We start from the raw sequence: 22,742 nt of genomic DNA, 5'->3' as shown, positions 1-22,742 counted from the left end.
GTACATGTAAACAACTCTTTAAAAAGGTTAAGTTCTACTTTCACCTCTCATACTGAAAATTAATTAAAAATACCTCTCAATGCTGAGTCAAACATAGGAGAGGAGTATAATATCACGCGGAATTAATAGAAAAGTGTTAGGATAATTACTTGGATATGCATCCCGGATGGTGTTTTTATTCTGTGATTATAACATAGTAACCATGGCTTGTTTCTAAGAGTACAGCTTATTAACTTTAACATTTATGCATTTATCTATTCTGTTGTATGGTGTTGCATCTCCATACATTTGAGGCAAGGTTGAAAAAGAAATGGGAAACTCCAGGGATGGAGATGGGAAAAGAGCCCTTCATTCTATAATCATTATATAACTTGGAAGCCTGGCTTGTGTTACTCAGCACAGTAGATCTCAGATTTAACCAAGGCTCAGCATTCTTTCCTGATGGGTGAGCATCAGAAACATCACCACATCAAGATGTTCTGTCCAGACAGTATTTCCTTTAGCAAGGGATACATCCAATAAGAGTATCAAATTTAACAAATAGACTACATTAATTTAGGGCCAGAATATTGGAGAGCCCTGAATTAAATTGCATAGGTACTCCTCTTTCATCCCTGAACATAGACAACACTCATAAAATTATCTTATAATTTCATTACAAAACTAAATGAAATTCTTTATGACAGATAAGAAAACCAACTCACATTTTATAAGCATTTAAAACTTTATTTGATTTTTAAATATTGCTTTGTCTTTAAACCTGGTTTAAGCTTGGTATCTTGCTTCACTCTCTGAAATTCATCAGTAGCATAGTCCAGGATCTTGTCTCATTTGAGTGAAGGTTTTTGAAGGGGCTACACCTCCAGCCACAGGGGGCAATGGACAATCTATCTAGATAGTGTAGAGGAAGACAAAGACAGACATTATAGATATTAGAAATTGCTATCATATTTAAGCAAAGCAAAGGCAGTCTTCCCTTACAATGTCACTCTGTACTCTGGACCCTGGACAACGGTTATTACATTTTCCACTAGTGCAGATTCGCCCTCATGAAGGTCCTGTAGAGTCATTTACAACCTACACAGCAGATCTCAGATTTATCCAAAGCTCAGCACTGGCTCTTTTCTATGGCAAAATATCTTAGTTTCAATGTAGTCTAATTTATCATTTTTATTAAGTATTTCATGTTTTCAGTATGATTTTTTTTAAAAAAAAAACCCTTAAGCACTTCAAGAAAGTGACTATTCATTTTTGTTTTTTCTTGTATGATTTTCATCATTCTGGATTCTTGACTTAGACCATCATGGGAAACACAGGTTATGACCAGTTAGTTACTCTCTTAGCTGTTTGGATGTCCGGCTTACACAGACAATTTCTTCAGAAGTCTCCCCTTCCTCCATCAGTTCCTCTGCCTCCTTGCTGTGAGGTAATTGATCACATTCATTTCTCCCATCTCTCCACTGTTTCATTCACTTGTGGAAGGGATCTTATCAAACATCTTGATCGCCACAGCTGTGCTTTCTGACGAGCAAGTGCTCGGTGTTGGTTCTTTACTCCCAAGTCACTTTCTTGGCATAGGAGTTTGTAACGTTTTAGTCATTATACATATTCTTATCTGTTTGTTAAATTTCTATTGTTTTCTTTTCATATGTTCCACTTCTGAGAAAGCCTACCTTTTATTCTATTGAAGCTGTTTCCTTTATCTTATGGAATTTAGTTGTAACAGCCACTTGAAATATCTGGGCTGAGAGGTGCAAGCCCTGGGCACCCTCGGGCTTGTGATTTCTCTTTTCCCTTGAGATTTAATCACGCTGCCTGCTTCTTTTTATGTCCAGCCATTTTGGATTGGGTCCCGGATTTTGTGAATGTTATATGCAAATTCTGATTCTTATTATGGCCCTCTGGAAAATATTATTGTTTCCTTTTAAGCAATCAACCTGGCTAAGCTAACTCCATAAGGTCCATTGGTGTGTTCTTGGGGACTCGTTCAAATTGCCGCGAAATTCCCCCAGTCTTGTCTGGCTCTGTCTCATGAATATATTCCTGAAGGACTTGGCAAGCCTCGCGTGGATTCACAGACATAACTGGGCAATCTCCTTCCTGAACCTTCTTTTCCTCAGTGCTCCTGTTCCCACATTATCTGTCTTGACTCTTCTCTTGAGCATTCTGGCTAGGAAAGACAGGTTTCTTTCTTGTGTGATTAAATTCCCAGATGACAGTCACCTATAAAGTGGGTGCTGGAGAGAAAGATGGCCCATGTGGCCTTTCCCTCGAGCTTTGATTCCCCTGTCCAGTCTTTTTGCTTATGTTTACTTTCAGAATCCTCACCTGAGCAATGAGCTGCTGTCTTTTTCTTTTATGCCTTGATCAGGAGCACAAATGGCTACGGCATAGCAATGCCCTCTCCTTTGGTTGCTACTTTTAAAAGTCAGTGACAGGTACAATTTCTGTGCCATCTTGATGGTATTTATTGGGGGATAGATCGGTCAAAATCCCAATGTACACCTCGTAAATCTATTTCTTTTTCCAAACTGGCCTCCTCTACTTTTTTTGTGTTTTAACTTGGATTGGAAATTTTTGGGTAAGTGGGAGCCATCTAAATGCTCCTGCAGGCTCATTTATCTTTCCAATCCCTAATCTTTGAATGCCAAGTTTTATTAGATGGACTGTTTCATGGTGACACTTTTGATAATTCTTTAGTAGTTCAGATTTTCTTTCTGATGATACAACAAATCTTACTTGAGAAAAGTAATTTGAATAAAATTCTCTTTTATGTGTTGGCTGGTATCCGCTCTGCCCTAACCCAGGAGTGAGCAGTCAATTGGCCGTCAGGGTCTGGCCTGACTTTTCTCACTTGACCGTGTTTAACCACTTCCTGTGGGCGGTTCTTTCATTAAATCTTTAGCAGTGCACCGACATCCTACTTCACAACCCAAACCCCCATCAATTATTCATTTGTTCTTCCGATCCCTCTGCTCCGCTTCACAAATTCCCCCTCTGCCTTTCTCCCGCCAGCCGGCTGTGGCAACTGTGACAGCTGGCTGTGTGTTGGCTGTGGGCGACTGGCTGCCCACAAATGTAACATCCCCTCTGTCAGCTGGGCCCTGCATCTTTTACTTTGCTTCTCAAGGGTTTGCGCCACTATACTGGGACTTTCTGTAGAAAGCTGCTTAGTCAGCGAGGTGTATGCTCAAACCATAATGTGGGAAGGAGTTAACATTTCCTTAAGCCTCCTTGTGGAATCTCTCCCCAAAGTGAGTCATACATCAGTATCACTGGGGGGAATCTTTACAAAAGAGAGCATCTCTCCAGGCAGTCTCCTTTAATTGGTGTGGGGTTCGGTCCCAGCATCACGAGTTTTGAATGATCTCCCGGTGATTTTAATGGGCTTCAAAATGTGGGAACATAACTTTGGGTTAATTTTTGAATCCTGGGATTTGGAAACCAGTTAGTAAATAATCCTTCCAAATATTAGGCAGACAGCACTGAAAACACTTGAATTATGTATCCAAGCAGGTTCATTACACATTCTGAATTGATGTTTTCTCTTTTTGTTGACTCTCTCCCTTTACCTCTCTAGTTTCCTGGGATCAATTCCATAATTAACTACCTAGAGACACTCTTCTCAGGCTCTGCTTTTTCAGAAAATCCACACAAAATGATTAATACCAGGAGTAGTCCCAGGAAGCCATCCCCGGTAATAGGATCCTGAATTTGAACATATTCAGTCTAAAAGTGAAAGGCCTATCCTGGCGAGACGCGGGACTGACGGCATGGCAGACGCGGGGCTGACGGCATGGCAGACGCGGGGCTGACGGCATGGCAGACGCGGGGCTGACGGCATGGCAGACGCGGGGCTGACGGCATGGCTAAGCAGCGGTGGCAGTACTGCTGGAAGCGGAGAACAGAGGGGCGTTGGGATAAGGCACAGAAGGGAGGTGTAGCTGTAGCTTAAGCTTTGGATGCGAGGTAAACAGCCCACGCAGAAAGATGGCTTTGGTGGTGTGAAGAAGAATGGCCCTCAAACGCTCATGTATTCGAATGCTTAGTCTTTTAAGTGCACTGTTTGGGAAGGAATAGAACAGCTGGCGGATGTAGCCTTACTGCGCAGGGGCTGTGTTCAAAAGCCCATAGCAGGCTCAGTCTGGCTCACTTCCTGTGGACTGTGGATCAGGATGCAGAGCTCTCAGCTGCTTCCCTAGCATCCTGTCTGACTGCCGGTTGCCATGTTCCCCACCATGGTGATAATGGACTCAGCCTCTGAAACTAAGCAAACCCCTCATTAAATGCTTTCTTTTTTAAGAGTTGTCTTGGTTCTGGTGTCCCTTCATAACAATAAGACAATCACCAAGACAATGGTAAAAGATTATTGGCTTCCATTAATAGCTTGAGAAGACTTAGAAAAAAAATGATTGGTTTGGGTTGCCGAGAATAAACTCAGGGCACAGTGGGAATGTCAAACCTCCATTGGAAGCATCCTCTGTAGTCAAAGGAACAAAGCAAAAAGTCCCAGTGAGGTATCAGGTGGGGATGAAGGCAAAGATTAGGTTCTGTTAGACAGTAGGTGAAATTCTGGAAGCAGAGATAAGTCCCGGAGGATTGACAAACATAAACTCTTTGAATCCTTACATTCTCCTAAGCTGAAAAAAAATCAATTTCTTTTCACTTTCTCCAAGTGAGTTTTGTCTGGAGATGAGTAACCAGCCCTGTTTGTGGTGGTTGCATCATTAATGAGGCCTGGCATTTCAACATGCGACTATTGCCCTCTTGATGCAGGATCATTAACTGGTGTCTGATCTTAGGATGGTGCACATCCTAGGAGGAAACACTGTACTCTTCCAGAGGAGTGTTAGACCTGGATAATATGGACCAGCTAGAGCAGGAGGTCATGCTTGCGAAAGGGTCTTGAAAGAACTGCAGGAGAAAGGATAGAAGGCTGGGTGGAGAGCAATGCATTGTGAGAACAACTCTCTTGTGACTTCTGATTTAATGTCTTGGCAAGGACAGGTGGGGCTGTCCTCAATAGAGTGCTGGAATGGCCCCTTGGCATTTTCACACAACAAGCCCTCAGTTAGTGAGATGGGGAGGCTAGATATGCCTTGGTAGGGAAGAAGAAAGGGGATTGAGAGCTTGGGGAGATCGATAGTAGATCGACTTTACCAGTTGACAACTGAGACCCATAGTGGGGCTGGAAACCTTCCCCTGTCACTCTGAAAGTTATAATGGGGTGCACTGCATTTTTATCCACTTAATCATTTTATTTTTATTGACTTTTATTTATTGTAAATAGAGATGGGGCTCAGAAGGGAATTCTCATGAAAGTATGTACTTTGACCATATTTGCTCCAAATAGCAACTCCTTTCTCTCTTTTACCTACCCTAAGTCCTCTCTCTTTTCCCAGATAGTCCCACTTGAACTCTCAAGTTATTCATTCATCTATACACACACATGCACACACATGCACACATATATATGTTATTCATTCATATATATGTTATTCATTCATATATATATATATATATATATATATATATATATATATATATATATAATTTCAATGTATAAACATATGAAATCCAGGATCTACATAGAAAGAAAACGTGAGATTTGTGAGATGTGTCTGCATTCGACTCATTTAGGGGAGCATAATCTTGACTTCCATCCATATCCCTATAAATAAAGTAATTTCATTACTCTTCATGGTTGACTAAAACCCCATTATGTATGGACCCCACATTTGCCTCACCCTCATCTGTTCACAGACAGCTGGGCTGTTCCCACAGCATGCCAACTGTGAAGAGCACTTGCATTTTTGCAAATCTCTCTGAGGCTATTGTCCCCTTGTGCCAAGCTGGCATTAAGAAGGCATAATGCCATTTAGGTGCACTTTTCAGGATCGGTAGGATGGAGCAAATCCTAAAATAGACCAGGATCAAGTTTACCTGATGGCAGCAAAGGAAGATTATAGACAGCAAAGGCGGCGATGCAGCCAGTGCGAGGGACTAAGGAGCACTGTTTCTGCGGATGAAATAGAGGGCACACCACCTAGGGCTTCTCTTGCTTTGTGTAATAAAAAGCTGTCAAGTTCTGGCAGAAAGGCAGCTCATGGCATCTACTGCAAGGGAATTTGTTTTCCTTTACCCTCTTCCTGCACAGCCGAGTTTTCATTGCGATAGGCCATTAACTGGAAGAAAGGCAGGAGCTCTAGTGGAAGACCTCACCCCCCACTCACAATGTAACCACAGAACAAGAAATGGATATTTCTTTTCTTTTCTTTTTTTTTTTTTTTTTGGTTTTTCGAGACAGGGTTTCTCTGTGGTTTTGGAGCCTGTCCTGGAACTAGCTCTTGTAGACCAGGCTGGTCTCGAACTCACAGAGATCCGCCTGCCTCTGCCTCCCGAGTGCTGGGATTAAAGGCGTGCACCACCAACGCCCGGCTCAGACCTGTTTTCAAAAGACTTGTGGTCATTTACAATACACAACTATGTGTTGAATATGGGGGTGGATTTGATAAGGGAAACAAAATGTGGGTGCTACCTTGCCCTTTCTTATCCTTCCCCAGTGAGAAACTTGGAGAATTTGAACTTCTCATCCTGTTCCTTCAGGCTTATTTTATGTGGAAACCTGACTCTCTGTGTGGTAAAGGCACTGCCACCAAATGTGTGGTAAAACCTGCAATGGACCTAAAGCCTCAACAAGCATGTGATCATTGGATTTCCTGTTCCAGTAGATACAGTAGCAAAATTAAGGCATGCCAATCTGGTGAGAGATAAGATCTCTGTTACCATGAAGAAGTGGGATGCACAACAATAGGAGAAGTGGCGATGCCTCGCATCCTTGAGAGTCAGTAGCAAGTCTGTTAGTGCTCACCTGGCTTGAGACAACATAGATGGACAACTGTGACAGCCATGGCCAAGAAGAAGGGGAAGTCAACCACAGACTTCAGCCCCTCTAGGAATGAAATCTGAATCAGCACAAGTAACCCAGTCCTCTCTTATGCTGCCCCACAAAGAGATGAATCTAAAATGTCAGGGATGGAAATCAGCAGAGCTCCCAGGAAGCACTAATTGCAGCATAGGCTGTCCATTTCTCCAGCAATCTCTCTTAATTGAGTTTTTGTACCAACTTCTGGCAACAACTATCTTGAGGTATCACTTAACTTTGTTCTTGTTGTAAGAAGTACAGGCAGCTAGAGGCTCAGGGAGGAAGGAAAAAGAAGGTTGAATTGGAAGCTGAAGTGGTCAGTCGAAAGGTATATGCCAGAAGTATGTCTTTTTCTGAATTTAATTCATGTGCTCTTTAAAAAGACAAGCAGTAACTAGTTTATAATAAATTGTAATCTTCAGAATTTATACCCACTACATCTATTATCATTTTTATAATATGCAATATTTTTCTCGACATTTTTATTTTAAACATTGTGAAACCTTCAGAGAAGTTGACATTTTTCCCAGATCTTTTCTAAAATTCGAGCCAGGCGGTGGTGGCACACGCCTTTAATCCCAGCACTCTGGAGGCAGAGGCAGGCGGATCTCTGTGAGTTCGAGACCAGCCTGGTCTACAAGAGCTAGTTCCAGGACAGGCTCCAAAACCACAGAGAAACCCTGTCTCGAAAAACCAAAATAAATAAATAAATAAATAAAATAAAATAAAATCTTATTAATATTTTGTAGATTATTTGAGAATATCATGCAATGTATGTTGATCATGTTCATACCCTGCAACACTTTACAGATTCACCCCCACTTTCCTGCCCACCTAATTTTATTTTTTCTTTTGTTTTTGAGCCTATCAAGTCAAATTAGTGTTGCCCAAATATGTATGGGCAAGCATGTATGACCTGTCCTGGAGAAGTATGATAGTTTATGGGCAAGGATGTATGACCTGTGGTAAAGGCACTACCACCAAATGTGTGGTAAAACCTGCAATAGACCTAAAGCCTTGACAAGCATGTGGCTTTCTTGTACCAGTACATAAAGTACACAGGTCATACATTCTTGCCCATAAACTAACAAGGGCCATACCCTTAAAGAAAACAGAGTCCCCATCTCCCAGGAGCTATCAAATGTCAATAGCTCCTCTGTTAGGCATTGATGGGACTTCATGCTTATTTTCACACTAGGGTTTTGTCTTGACTTTGAACAGAACTTGCTGATGTTGTCATAATCATTGTGAGTTGACTTTGAACAGATGTTGTGCTGCTGTCACAATCATTGTGAGTGTGTGCGTGCAACTGCTCTCTTGTGTCCAGAAAACACTGTTTCCATTTAGTCATCTGTCTCTTACAGTTTTTCTACGCACTTTTCTGAGATGGTTCCTGTTGCACGAGTACTAATTGGTCTTATTAATAAAAACCTGGAGTCAGATATCAGGGAAAATGCTAAACCATCAGAGAGAGAAAGGAGCAAGCTATAATCAACTCTTACCTTGCTAACTCCTGAGCCAAGAAGGGCCGACCCCATGTCTCCTTCCATCTTATATTCCTCTCCCCAGCAGTATCACTTCCTGTCTGTCTGTCTAGAACTCCAAACCTCTATGGTTAATTAGTGGCTAGCTCTGCTTGCTGATCTTCAGGCAAGTTTTATTTGTTAGCTCACAAACAAAATCTCACCAGAGATCCCTGTACCATAGGAAAGGGTATGCGATCTAGCTGTCTCCCTGAAGGCTGAACATGTCACAGACTCCTGTTCTCTGTATGCTGACCACTGTGAGTCTCTGTGTTAATTTTCACCTACTGAAAGATGAAGCTTCTTTGATGTGGAATGAGCCATGCATTCACCTCTGGGTATGGCAGTAAGTCAACAGGAATTGTTTTAAAACTGTCTCTGTCCAGCTGGATAACAGTAATAGGTTCTCCCTTAGGGCTAACGATTTAGCTAGTCACAGGCTCTTGGCACCAACAGCTGCCAGGTATGGGTATGGGTTCCATCTCATGGAGCAGGTCTTAAATTCAATCGTAAAACACTTGGTTACTCCGGCGATGCTCATGCCACTGCTACAACAGTGAGCATATCTTGCTAAGACAGTTATTATGGCCCACAGGGTTTGCAGCTGGCTAAGACCGTGGTTTGCTTTCCTCCTCTGGTGCTTTGCATGGCACCTTCCAGCTCTATGAAAGCTAGCAGGTACGGATGAAGCTTGTCAGTATCCACTTGATTTCTCCATTCTTTATGACTTAAGTATGTCGCCTTCATCAGTAGGATCTTACCTTCAAGTTCTGGAGAGTACCAGAGATCAATAGCATAAGCCTGTTACGTTTATAGATCCATAGTCAGCAACACAAGAAGAGGTATCAGTTTTGGTATTGGTATTTTATTTGCTAACATGTGGTATCTTGTTAGGGTATTTTTCCTCCTTTCCCATTATAGGGTAACTCCACTTAGATTCTATAGAGATGCCCTTCCTATTGCTGTGAAGACATATCATGGTCAAGGCAATTTATAAAAAACATTTTACTGAGGTCTTACTTGCAACTTCCGAGCATGAGTCAATAATTGTAATGGCAGCGAGCTGGGCAGCAGCACTGAGCAGTAGCTGAGAGCTTGCATCTTGTCTGAAAGCATGAGGCAGAGAGAGAGAGAGAGAGAGAGAGAGAGAGAGAGAGAGAGAGAGAGAGGGAGGGAGGGAGGGAGGGAGGGAGGGAGGGGGAGGGAGGGAGGGAGGGAGGGAGGGAGGGAGAGAGAGAGAGAGAGAGAGAGAGAGAGAGAGAGAGAGAGAGAGAGAGAGAGAGAAAGCCAATTCGGAATAGTGTGGGCTTTTCAATTCCAAAGTCATCCCCCCCGCCATCCCATGAAACACTCCCTCCTATAAGACCAGGCCTGTTAATCCTTCCCAAACAGTTTCACCAACTGTGGAACACTCAACTATACTAGCTTATGGTGCTATGCTTATTCAAACCACCACAAACTTGAAAAAACAATTTCCCTGGTTGTTATCCCCAGTCCTTTCAGTATACCCTTCCTAAGTTAAATACCCCCAAAACAAAGGGAGTGTAGCTAAGGAAATCTGAACATTTTTAATAGCCCCTTTCTCCCAGACTTTCCTTTCCCTCTATTAATCTTCAATGAAGAAATAAATTCGTTGTGGGAGGTATGGGGGGGCGGGTCATGCACATTTAATAATGACAGCTCCCCGTGCTGTCTGAATGTAATTCTTCTCCTGATTCGTGGGGTGATATTCTGTCTCCTCTGGGTGCACGGTTATGGCCTAGGTAAGTGTAGAGCAGCTATGATACGATCTTGTCACCGTTTGTTCCAGGAGAGTCTATGCATGTTAACCGTGTCTCCAGACAGGAGAACGGTGTGCAGTGTTTTCCCACGTGGCTTAACAGGGAATAAGGAGACGCTTTTTGTTCCATGTGCTCTGGGCAAATGTGAGCATTTATTTCAGACTTACCTTGATATAACAAATTGGTTTTGTAATTCCTCTCCACAGAGTTTGAACCTCATCAAACTGCCAACAATAACTATCTTATATCTTGAGGCACTTTGGATAGTTGTTACATCTTTATATAAATTGAGCCATGCGTAGTTCAACTCATTGCTGACTGTACATCTTCCAAATCTATGTTGTGTTTTCTGTGAATGATTTTCCATTTTAGTTTTTCTTTGAAAGCGCCGGCGTCCCCGCTGTTGGCTTTTCACTGATGCTTTGGGAAATGTGGGCGCCTCTCCTATGTGAGAGAGTGTTCATTTCTCAGAAAGGAAGAGAATGTACCACGATGTCTCCTTTTGTGGATTTTACCTTTCAAAGCCTTGCCATAGGCTTTTAACTTGAAACACAAAGAAAGTGAATAAGTCCAAGTTTAGAAGGGGAACATTTTAGAGAGCTGTCTACAGGTTAATTCTCAGGGGAAATTAGTGGTGTAGCCACTGGACTGTGAAAATAAAATCTAGACTTGAGGAGGTTAAATATTTAAGCATGACCTTAGAGAAGAGCCCTTCAGTTTGGCGCTGAAAAGGCAGACCAGTGACCCAAATTGGATCTCCCACTTCATAGTCTCAAGATTAATAGAGCTATAATGTTATGTATTTTTTGAGAACTATCTTCCCTCAACCTCAGGGCAAATATGTGATTTTTAAGTGGGCCCATGTTTTGCTCAGACAGCAACTAGGCCTGAAATAGAACTTCCCATTTTGAGAGGAGTCATGGTATTAAGTTCTAGAGCATCAGAAGGAACCCGTGAAGACAGGAAATGCGGGCTGGAAACATAACAATGCACATAATATTGCGACATTACCTAATGGAAACAATGACGCTTAAGCTTCGGCAAATGAGTGCATTCCTGCGTGCAATGTGGCTACTGATTCACTCTGGAGTTCACAAGTGTGGGGCCATCTTAAAACGTTGATATTTGAACGTTATGACTCTAAGTGTTACAAAAGGTTAATTAATTTATGTGGAAAGGGGCCTTCACAGTTCAATAGGTCTTCCAGGGCTTTAAACATGGCTTCCTATTCATGACTATTGAGTAAAATAAGGGCATCCAGCTTCCTATTATAAAACTATATAGATCATACCACAGCCTTCCCAGACCGTCATTTTCAGTTCTTGACTTTATTCATAATAGAAATATTAAAAGTTTTCTTGTGAAATATGGACTAAGGATTTTAGAACCTTTATTTTACTATTTTACTTAACAACAAGAAACGAAACATGATTCTCCTAACATGGTGTTAGCCTAAGACACATTTGCCCATTTCAATACGGGTCTGTAATACACTCTAGAATGCTTGCTGGCTGTAGTGGCTCCAGCCTGGACTGTTTGGAATGGCTCTGTAACCTATCCTTAGCTGTGTTAGTGAAGGCTTTCCGTTGCTGTGATGATATGCTTGGGGAACAGAACCCTTGAAAGCAGCACCACTTGCTTTGGTTCATGTTCAGGGTCTTCAGTGTGTGGCAGCCAAATGTGAAATGGAGACTCACTTCACAGAGGTTTAACTGGAGCCGAAATGCTCACCCCCGCTTCGGGAGGCAAATGAGGCAGGGGGGAGCTATGGACAAGATACATCCTTTAAAGTGACCCATTCCCACCAACCAGTACCTTCCTCCCTGTTAGCAACACCTTCGAACAATGCTCTCACACTCTGCCTCCCCGAGTAGGTTACATCACTGACAAGTTCGGAGATCTCGTCAACTTATCACATCCCCAAAACCCCATCTCTAAGCACTGTATTGGAGACCAGGCCTTTGGCACGTGGGTTTTGGAGAGATGCTTTGTTATTTAAACCAACATCCGTCCACTGATTGGTGCTCTGTCCTGAAACCATACTTCAGCAAGGCTTGATTTTTTTTTTCTTTCTCATTTTTTTTCGCCACTGTATGACTGAGATCTCTGTCTTTTCCAGAACACTGCTACAGGCTTCTTGGGAAGTTTAAAGGATGAAGAAACCCTTTACTGTGGTGATAAAATCATTTTAGAATGCCCATATGGTATCAGAAGGGTAAAATCCAGGCCTCCAAACTATCAGCCTTTTCCAAGTTTGCTGCTCAGCCAACGGATCTGACCTCCTCGAGCAGCTGATGCTATCTCTGAGTGTCGATCCATTCATGTTGGCTTTTCTGTGTTGCTTTACGTCTTTGGAGTTGATGTTGCTCAGGAAACCACAAGAAACCCACTGATTAATCCTCGCAGGTTGTGCTTTCTTTCATTTATGTTCCACGATGGGTGCTCTCCGCCATCTCCAGTTCTCCCTCGTATTGAAGACGGAACCTCTGCTTGCTCTAATAACAGGTTTTAAGTCAGGAGGAAGAGAGCTTTAGCTCAGTCGTCATGGAGGGCAGAATATGTGGTGTGCTGAATAAACAAAGGCCTCGAAGGCTTTTGTCAGCCTAAAATACTCCCTGTGAGTGTTTTTGATGAAATAATAATAATTACAGTGACGGCTGAGGCTTGCCACTGAAAACCTGTAATTTTTAGCAGCTGTGTCACGACCATAACAGCTATTGGCGTGTATAAAGTAAAATGTACATTTCCCTGAACTAAGATTGCCCTATATGTAAATACCCTATTACTTGCTGGGCTTGATTTTTAATTGTCCACTTACCTGAAGCATGATGATAATTCATATACTTGCAAAAGTTTTGTCTAAGAACTCCTAAGAGGTTTGGAAGCCAATAATCCTTTTTAAGTAAATTAATTAATAGACTTGATCTAAATACAGTGTAATAGGAGAAACAGTTTATGCAAAGCTTCAATCACGTGGATCCTGCCCAGCTAGCATTAATCCATCAGTTACTCAGTGGATGGAAATCTGTCCAGCAGCAGTGTTGTAAAAGGACGCTACGGTAGGAGATAATATGTCAATGTGATCTTCACAGTGAGCGGCTAGCATATTCCCAAAGTTCTATTTGCACTGTTTATAGTTTATCAAAGAGGCATGGGAGCCCTTCTGAGATTCTGTTTAATAGTTTGGCAGGTAATTCATGAAGTAACAGGATTTTCTACATAAATACCTACTACCTGTCAAGAGAACACAGCTTGGTATAGCTGCTTGGTGTTCTGGAGAACAAGGGACTCAGGCCTGTCTTTAGTGACTTTGGTTCTGATAGGAGAGGGAGGCACGCTAATTTGAGATAAGAACTTTAATCTGGAAGCGACACAGCTGTAGATGTTCGCAGGTGATGGCATGCAGTCTGGTGATAAAGAAAAGGCTTCAAAAGGAAGGATGTAGGACCACATGGTGGCAGAGACATGGCTAATTTACTTATTATTTGCTTCAGCCATACAAGGATCTGGAGTCGGGGTCCTGAGGGAGGCAATGCTTAACGGGAGGAGGGCAGTATTGTACAAAAGCAGAAAAAAATTCAGAGCAGACAATACCCTGGGTCCAATAGACACATAATGAGTCTTGATTCAAGAAGAAAAGAGGGAACAGGGAGGGGACTGTGGACCAAGCACAGGGAAGGAGAAGTGTACAGAGCACGGGGAATTCATTTTGATAGGCAATCATATACATAAACTGTATTCCTCCTGCTTCCAGCACAACCAGAGCTTGGATGGGACCAATTCTATTTGCAAATTCATACCAGAATGTGGTTATGTTCCTTTAATTCCTACGTTTTCCCCCTCCAGATTCTGTTATTATTATATATGTAAATGGAAAATTATGTGTCAATCAACAAAATGAATGAAATCCTTCCTAAGTTAGTGTGAAATCATAAATATGTTTGAAAACAATACTTCATGCTGGCTTTTCATAAACAATTTGATGTCTCCTCACAGCCTGGATAAAGCTGCCTTGCTCAACAGGGAGATAGGGAAAACACACAATGTTGTGGCCTCTGGTCCTGAAATAAAAATAGTGGTTTGATTAAATGCCAGTTGGTTGTAAACGATAACCCACACAAACAGTGGGAAACCATTATGCTTAAGCAGTGAATTCTAACTTAATTTTATGGCCTTTGGAAAGACATCCCTCAGGCCAGTCGGCAGAAGCTAAACGATGGTGACTGAGCTGGATCCAGTTAGGCTGGGCCAGCGCTGGGGTGCCCCATCCCTGCAGATTGGAACTGCCCACATCCGTTCTCCCCTGGGTTCTTCTGATCTGGGCGTTTTATGGCTTGACTTTCCCGGTGAATTTTGTCATTTTATGTCTGTGTGTTTCATTTGTTTTATTGCTGCTTTTAAAACACCCCCACAAACTCAGTACATCCAAACCACTGTTTTATTGTACGTAACAGGTCCTCCTCTCTCATCTTCCTCCCTCTTTCTTTGTAAGGAAAATCCCACATTTTATTGTGTGTAATCAAGGCATTTTGCTTGTTACATTTACTTTAAAAACCACTGCTTTTGCACATTTATTCTTTGATAGTGTCATGTAAGTTTTGATATGATTGGATCACATATTCTCGCTACTCTCTCTCCTTCCTCCCTCCCTTCTGCTGAATACCTGTTGGTCCCTGAGAAACTTCCCTTCTATTTTCATGACTTTTTGTTTTGTTTTTAAAGGCTTCGTGAGCCACTGAGTTTAATTAGGGTTGTCTACAGAAGCATATGTGGGAGGTTATTTACTGGAGCGCGTGCAACTAGCCAGTGGCTACACCACTGAAGAAAGCGCCCCCTCCATCATTAACTGCCAATGAGTTCTTAATGAGAGTTGGGACTTCTAGTTCTTCTTCCCCAGTCATGATGAGATGTTGATAGGATCCATCTTGTTCAGGTCTTAGGAGAAAAATCACAGCTCTCCGATTTTGTGAGTGGGATGGCCATGCCAATGTTTAGGACACACCTCCATGGTCCTCCTCTCCTGGTTCTTGCGTTCTTTCTGCCCCTCCTCACTGACCGTCTGCTGTGTTTTGGATAGAGTGATACAGGTGTACCATTTAGGACTAAGATTTCATATGCAACCATTTGATTTGAGAGGGATTCCATCAGAACTTAGCTGGGTGATTCTTCTCCTTTTTAAGGCTTTTGTTGCATGGGGTCCCTTTATGATGTTCCTCTGGTGTCTTGGCCAGTCTGAAGGGAACAAAGAAGAATTTACTCAGAAGCATCCTAGATTGAGGCCCAGAGATTGAAGACAGGGTTCACAAAGATTTTCTTTATCACATGACTGTGTATCTTCCTCCTGTGGTCTCTCCAGCATCGATGTAAACTTCTCATGTGGAGACTCAGAACTCAAACAGGCCAAAGCAGAAGCTTACATCTTTGTAAGACGGAGGGCAGAATACCATCACTTCACTGCACAGACTGGTCAAGAAAGTGACAGGCTAGCCTAGGCTCAAAGGGATGGCAAGTATGTGTCTTGGTGAAAGACATTCAAGAATTTGTTACTTATAACCCACTGGGATGTACAAATCAGAATCTTCTAGACAAATAATACATCTTGGAAAAACTGAAATTGTTCATGGATAGAACAGTCAATTAACAACATTTGTAGAGTGATTGTTTCTCTCCATGCATCTTCATGCAGTACCAAACAGGTACAACTGAGGGAAGATTACTGATTTGTAAATCAAACTTACTCAAGTAGGAGATATTTCTTAAAAACATCAGATGTGTAGACTTGATAATCAGCTGATGGCTTGGCCTCTAGCCCTTGTGTGACTAGTGGTATTTTGCTCATCGTCTATAGTTGCTCCTCATTAACTTTTTGCTTGATGTGCATGTCCTGAGTTTTGATCAAACCCTGCACTCTACTCCTTGTTGGATGCGGTGGATGTGTTCACCAGGAAAGAGATGTAATGTATTCTGTTGTCTTGGCAGCACGCATGCTTTAAGAACCATTTTGCTTCTTCTAATCCCGTTGAGCTTGTCTGTGCTGGCACTGACTGACAGCGAAGGCAATAACACACGGAGGCACCTGCTGGCATTGATTCGCCTTTGCAGTCAGAGAAGACAAAGGGAGATTACTTTTCAGCGTTTTGTGCCAGGGCTGTTGATCTAATCTGATCTACACAGGGGCTCATATAAAGATGCAAGTTGTTTTAGGCAGGCATCTGGAGCTGTCTGGCTAGAAGAGTTATTATGTATCAGAACAAATTAGGCAAAATTAGTCCAGCATTCAAATGGCACCAGCACAGGTGTAACATTGGCTGGCTGCTGAAATATGTCACATAGCAACACAATCACACTCATTAAGGAAGAATGAGTTACATAGGTGTGGTGTGAGAACAGAAAATATCTTAGGCCATTTGTTCAATAGCCATGATATGGCCGGATTGATTAGAACACGCCAAAAATTGCTTCTGAGTGCTTTTGAAGTGTTTTACATCAGAGGAAGAAAGACAACATGTGAAATGATACGCATTTTTCTTCGCTCTGCTTTTGGATTTCTTCCCTTGTTTCTATGCTCCAGCTGAAGAAGCATTTATTAACTTACTCGTGTTTGCACACGTCTTCTTGTATTCACACACTCAACAGGATTTATTGAGGACTTGCTACTTACCAGGCACTGGGCCAGGAGTAAATGCTTGCTGGAGAGCTATATTAGGCACGGCTCCAGCTTCAAGGGGCTTCTAGAATATTTAGGGAGATAAGGAAATAAATAAACAACACATACATGATACACACTTAGATGAAGAACTCTGGGTAAGATAAGCTAAATGCTCATACTTTAAAATGCCAGAATTCCCGGGTGTAGGGTGAAGACTTTACTCCTTACCCTCCAGTCTAAGCTGGTTGTTCTCTGTGAGGTAGCAGCTGGGTAATTCTCCAGAAGAGGAAATTCAGGAGCCTTCTCTCCCCTTTTTGGTGGCTCTGTCTGTACTCTCTACAATTCCACACTATTCCCCATTCAAGTGGCAGGCAATGAAGGACCAAGAGGGTTGCAGATGGAAAGCTTGGTGAATCTATCTCAGAATTGGGGAACCTTATTTTCTGAGCACACTCTGCTATTCAGAACTCAGGCACATGGTCATGTTTAGCTCCAAGGGAGGGAGGAGTGTCAGTGTAGTTGATGCCCCAAATGGTAATGGGATATAGTAGCTAGTGTCTGCCATGCACTTGTGAAGACAAATTAAGCTACAGATAAATGAAAAACATCTAAGATATAAAGTCCTCAGGGAAATTATAATTTTGTTTATTAATTATATTAATTGAATATCAAAACTGTGCACATGATTGATATCTAAAAGAAAGAAATGGAAAATTAAGGAAAGAACCTTAAGCTATCAATGCACTACTGCAAGTCTTTCTGGGTGTGAAGCACTGTGTACCGTGATGAAGTATTGGCTGAGATAGTGTCTAGTAAGTGTCACAACTAAGTCACTTCTTTGCCAAAGGGACTTGAAACATCCAGGGCACACACCCATCCTCATTACACACTTGAGTTGTGGTTTCTGGTCTTCGGTTAGAAAAATCAACACTTGCACTTAGTGGCAGTAACTCTCAGCCCTGAACTTTCTCTGAAGGAACTCAATCAAAGGGACTTTGATCCTTAACAGAATCACAGCCATCTACTGGCCTTGACATCACAATCTGTCAGAGAAATGCAAGCTGAAGTTCATGCACGAAGTCTGTCCTTGCTTAATTGCTTTGGAGGCACAGGGCCAAAACTCTTTCCAAGATGGCTAAAGCTGATCCACGCAGAATTCTGGAGCTGTTTGTCTCAGGAGCCTGGCCAGTGTAACATCTGGCAACTGGCTGATTGGAACTGGAATCTCTGTACACTCAATTTCTAGACTGGTTACAAGGACATTCTTTCACAGGAGAAAGGAGCATCCTTCACTGTAGTGTGTGTGTGTGTGTGTGTGTGTGTGTGTGTGTGTGTATGAGAGAGAGAGAGAGACAGAGAGAGACAGAGACAGAGAGAGACAGAAAGACAAAGAGAGAACACATAAGCCACTGGGTGTGGCATGCCAAAGGTTGACATTGGTATGTTCCTCTGTTGCTCTCCACTACATTTTTTGAGGCAGGCTCTTTCTCCCTCTCCCTCTCTCTCTCTTAAATATATTCTTTATTGATTCTTTGGGAATTTCATGGCATGCTCCCCAATCCACTGACTTCCCTGAGCCTCTATATACGTTCCACACCACTGAAGTATCCCTCCTCCCAAAAGAAACCTTTCTAAATATAATTAAAAACTAAACAAAGCAAATGACAATAGCAACAAAAAACACCACTTTGTTCCTCCATCCTTCCTGTTGCTCCAACACTTCTTCATTTATCCTAGTGACATTGGGAGCTGCCGGGTGTCACACATCATACCCTTTTGTCCGATCAGCCTGACCCACAAATGTTCATCATCATGAGTCATTGGTCTGATTTAAGGCCTCTGGCCTCTGGCACATTGTCGTCAATGGACCCACACAAAAACTCTTCTTGGATATCCTGCAGTTGCCCTGAGTCAAGGAGATCCAGTGGCTTGTCCTTCTGCAGGACCACTCCCTTCACACACTCTAGCAGGTCAGAGATGGGGTAGATAGATGTTGGGTACCCAGGATGTGGGTCTGTGTGGTAGCTGAGCTGGTCAGTCTTGGATGCTGGACAATCCCCTTCAGGCGAGGTGTAGAACCAACTCTCCAAGACCCATGCCATCAGGACCAGCTCTCCCATGGCCTTAGCGAGGGGTGGGACCATCCTGCCTGAGTGTGGGGCCAGCTCTCCCATGAGGGCCAGACCAACTCCCCCGCTGCAGTGTGCAGTAGGGGAAGAGCAGCTATCTCAAGACAAGTGAGGGACAGTTCAGGATGGCCCTCAAATTTCAGTACACATGGTTCCTATGACCCGTGCTAACAAAGGACATGGACAAAACACAGACCCCAGCTGCATCTCTGGCCCGTAAAACACTATGGCCCCAGATGATAGCTCAGGCCACTTGGATTGGCATGACCCCGGCAGAAGTACACAGCTCTTGGAGGCCAGCATGGCCACAGGTTGCAGTCTAGACCCCAGGCCTCTGTGTGGCCTTGGTGGCAGCTTGGGTCATGGACATCAGCACCTACCCAGTTGTGGTAGGACCACAGACCCAGACATGGCCCTAGGCTGCACCTTGGGTCAGATGTCTCCATGGTTCCAGGTGGCATCACAGCTTGTTCAGATTGGAATGGCCCTTAGCAGCAGCCCAAGACAGGTTCTATCCCAAGAACTAGCCCAAGACTGAGCATGGAACTTGCTGTTTCAGCCTGACTGGTCAGCTGGTGAGTCCCCAGGGTCTGCCTGCCTCTTACTCCACTCCCCGGCAGGATAGAGATTAGCACACAATGCCTGATTTTTACCTGACTGCTCAGGTCCTTATGGTTGTACAACAAGGACTTTACCCAGTGAGCTATCTCCCAGTTCCTTCCGTGAGTATATCTGTGCATTGAGTGCAGCTTCTACAGTGGAAACATTGACTTTACCAGCGTCTTTTGTCAACTTCTGGTGGGAAGGGTCCTGTGAATTGGAGATATTGCTTGTAAACACTTGGAATCAGTAATCAAATTCGAGCCTGTGCCTTACCCAGTCTTTTTTATTTTTTTTTCTTTTTTACATTGGCATGGCTTCTGAAAATAAAACATTAATGATGTAGTATACAAATCAAGGGGCTGGAGAATACAGGTTGGTAGGAGTAAATTTTGGGAAAGAGGCAAGGATTAGGAAATATCTGTGAAACTGCAGTTTACAAATGTCCAGATTTCTACTCACCTAGCACGTTCAGCGGTGCAGGGGCTGCTGGGCCATCTCCAGGTCTCCACCTAGCATGATCAGCAGTGTGGGGGCTGCTGGGCCATCTCCAGGGCTCCACCTAGCGCGTTCAGCAGTGCGGGGGGCTGCTGGGCCATCTCCAGGGCGCCACCTTGCATGATCAGTGGTGCAGGGGCTGCTGGGCCATCTCCAGGTCTCCACCTTGCACGTTCAGCGGTGCAGGGGCTGCTGGGCCATCTCCAGGTCTCCACCTAGCATGATCAGCAGTGTGGGGGCTGCTGGGCCATCTCCAGGGCTCCACCTAGCGCGTTCAGCAGTGCGGGGGGCTGCTGGGCCATCTCCAGGGCGCCACCTTGCATGATCAGCGGTGTGGGGGCTGCTGGGCCATCTCCAGGTCTCTACATACAACTAAATGGCTCCTGATCTGGGATGCTGTATGTCAGCCAGAGTTCCCTCAAGCTTAAAGAACAACTGCTAGAAAGAGATTGAGGAAAACCTGAGTGTAATCATCCAATTGCCCCTCTCCACTTTCTAAGTAGATGTCAATTTTCAAAGTGAACATTTTCTAGTCATTCCAGACTTGGGTCTAATGAAAGCCTATCTCGGATACACAGTCAAGTCAAATAGTTCCCCTCTTGCCGCTTTCAAATAACTAGTCAAACGGGGTTGTTTGTCTGCAGCGATTGCTCTTGCCAGAGTCAGCTGTCACGGACTCTGCTTGGCGTTCCAGAGATCTTGTGAGACTAGCTGTCAGGCCTGGAGAAGAATCATGCCGCTGGTCCAGGTCAAAGAAGAGAGTGTCTTCTGCTCATGGGATTTTGACAGTGTCAGTGGTGGCAGGGCTAGACATACTCAACAGTGAGGAGATCTTTAAGAAACTTTATTAAAAATCCCACGTTCAAAATCACTCCAAATTACGAAATATTTATTTTGTGAATCTACTTTCATTTGTGGCGATAATGAGGTGCAGAATGGACATTTCTGATACCACATTCTGGTATAACACATTTATATAAGGATTTTTATTTGGGCTTGCACTTGAAATGCAGAATCTGAATTTGATTTATAGGGAATTATGCTTACAAACCAGTTAGACCAGGAAATTGATGATTTCAACTTTTCCGTTAATAACATTATAAAACATAGGTTTTCATGGAATCTGTGATCAATAATTAGTAGGTACTGATTATATATATTGTATAACATATACACAACATTATGCAAACTTGATTTAGCAATATTTTTATAAAAGCAAAGTCTCTGTAAATGGGAGTTTGTTTTACATTAGTAGAATGTTGTGGATACTTCAAAAGAGAGAAGGACGGAGGGTGACGTATAGACGGTGGGGATTCTGTTCTCCTATGCTCCGTCAGTGTGTGTGTTGTAGTATTCTTTGAATGCTAAAGGCATTGATCACAGAGTGCCATCAAATGTAGGATTAGGTATAATGGGCAAAGAGGCCCTGGGAATTGAGTCACATGAGAGACAAAGTCATAGGCCTCAGTCAGAGAAGGTAGGTTGAGGCAAATGGCAAGACAAACATCAGGGTGTTAAACTTTCACTTCCTCTTGATATGCTGCCCAGTTATGAGTCTCCACATTAACCACTTCCCAAGGTAACAAGCAACCCCTCTGAGGAGAGTGGAGAACAACACTTATCGGTGGGCACGGACATGGATATTTGGAAGGTGGTTGGAGGAGATGTCCTTTTTTCACTCAGGCTCCAATTCCAAGTAGGCGCTGTGACAGTGTAGGTGATACTTCTATACTCAGCCCAAGGCTCATGCAATTCTGCATTCTCTAATAGCAGGCAAGTCAGTCCAATATTTGCCTAGCAGAGACATTATCGTTATCATTATCTTTATCATAAGCAGCAATCAACCTTCATTTTCTCTATTTCTCAAAGCAATAGCAACAGACAAGCCTGGAAAAAATCATTCAGAATGCCAGCCTCTCAGAACCTCTGCTCCTGGGGCATTCAGCATTGCGAGAGGCCAGGCGGCGTTCTTCTGATAACGCAGTGGGATAGAAATTTAAAATCAGCCATGCTTATCGCCTGGCCTTCTAGTTTTTGCTTTGTTTAGACTGACGGAGTTATTTCTACTTTTAGAGTATCTTTAAACTGGCCGGTGGATAGGAAGCCCACACTTCCGGTTTATCAAATGTTCCCATGGATGTATGCCAACAGATGAGGTCTTCCTGATGAATGAATTGCAAGGTCACCCCCTTTAATGCAGAGAGATGCCTCTTTCCAGTTAAGATAACATGCATTTGGAATTGAAAACAACATTAATGTTTTTCAAATCCTAGCTCCAATTCATTCTGAGCGGTGTGCTTTGTTGAATACTTTTTCTAGCTTTGAGAATGCTGGTCACTCTGCCCCGGACAGGGACACTGCTCACGCGAATGTAAGCGTATGTGATGCATCTACCGTCTAGCGGAAGTTCTTCCTAGCGTGCTAAGCACTTTTACATGGTTTACTTTTCTCTCACAAGAGTCTGAAGGAGGGGAGGTACGATCCTCCCTGCCTCACAGATGTGAAACTGTAGCTCAAACGTAATAACTATTTTGCTTGACATCAAATTTCTGAGTTTAAGGATCATAATTATAGGTTATATGATTTAACAAGATTTTCCTTTATTGCCTCATCTTCTTGAAAGATGAACACATTTAG

The sequence above is a fragment of the Microtus pennsylvanicus genome, chromosome 9, assembly GCF_037038515.1.
Source record: "Microtus pennsylvanicus isolate mMicPen1 chromosome 9, mMicPen1.hap1, whole genome shotgun sequence".
Taxonomy (NCBI): domain Eukaryota; kingdom Metazoa; phylum Chordata; class Mammalia; order Rodentia; family Cricetidae; genus Microtus; species Microtus pennsylvanicus.
This window is presented reverse-complemented; position numbering follows the sequence as displayed.